This window comes from Aethalodelphis obliquidens, unplaced genomic scaffold (genome assembly GCF_003676395.1).
Source record: "Aethalodelphis obliquidens isolate GAN/ISIS:26980383/991018 unplaced genomic scaffold, ASM367639v1 scaffold85, whole genome shotgun sequence".
NCBI lineage: Eukaryota > Metazoa > Chordata > Mammalia > Artiodactyla > Delphinidae > Aethalodelphis > Aethalodelphis obliquidens.
Genome location: NW_020838029.1, coordinates 675,163 through 676,136, shown reverse-complemented (window position 1 = coordinate 676,136; position 974 = coordinate 675,163). Strand labels below are relative to the sequence as shown.

The following is a 974-nucleotide window of genomic DNA, read 5'->3' as shown; positions in this document are numbered from 1 at the left end:
AAACAGTCAGAACTAACTTTGTCAGAACTCTGGAAAATAGTCAAATGTTTATAGTAACCAACCAAATGTGGAATCAAGAAAAAGCCAACTTAAAAATTGTAGAAAAGCTTTATAGTGTTTTTATTCACCTTGCCTCACCCACCCCCAGATCAGCTGTAGTCTTGAAGATGGAAGCCCCTACTCCCAGTGTGAGACCCTGGTCCCTGGTTGCAGAGGGAGCAGACAAAATCTCATTTGCAAATTACTGTGTTAGTCTCTTCTAACCTGCCTGAAGACTACCTGAAAGAGTGATGCAAAGTGTTCGTATCTGTTTCGCTTAACTTGCAACTCAGAGTGGAAGAGCGGCAGGCATAATTTGAAAACATTGTAAGTGTGGATGAAAAATATGCAGTCGTCAAGGTCAAAAAATTACAGGCCAGCTCGCCCAGCGTCCGCAGCCGCCGCTGCTATGGGAGTGCAGGTGGAGACCATCTCCCCCAGAGATGGGCTTACCTTCCCGAAGTGCGGCCAGGCCTGCGTGGTGCGCTACAAGGGGATGCTTGAAGATGGAAAGAAATTCTATTCGTCCCAGGACAGAAACAAGCCCATTAAGTGTGTGCTGGGCAAGCAGGAGGTGATCCGAGGCTGGGAAGAAGGGGTTGACCAGATGAGCGTGGGTCAGAGAGCCAAGCTATCTCCCCAGACTATGCCTATGGTGCCACTGGGCACCCAAGCATCCTCCCACCAAATGCCACTCTCCTCTTTGGCAAGGAGCTTCTAAAACTGGAATGACAAGAATAGCCTCCTCCCTGAGCTCCCCATCCTTGGATGTGCCATGGAAGGATCTGGCGCCTCCAGATGTGTGCAGCGAGTCCATATGGAGCTTTTCCTGATGTTCCAGTACATTGTATAAACATCTTCCCTGACAATGTGTTCTGTCACCAGCTTTGCTCTTCCCCTTTATCTTCGTATGTGTGTTGACCTGAACAATACGC

General features: G+C 48.6%; 1 pseudogene; it reads left to right on the top strand.

The window, feature by feature from the left end:
* Positions 1–400: 400 nt before the first annotated feature.
* Positions 401–771, top strand: LOC113613163 (peptidyl-prolyl cis-trans isomerase FKBP1A pseudogene; annotated as a pseudogene).
* Positions 772–974: the final 203 nt, after the last annotated feature.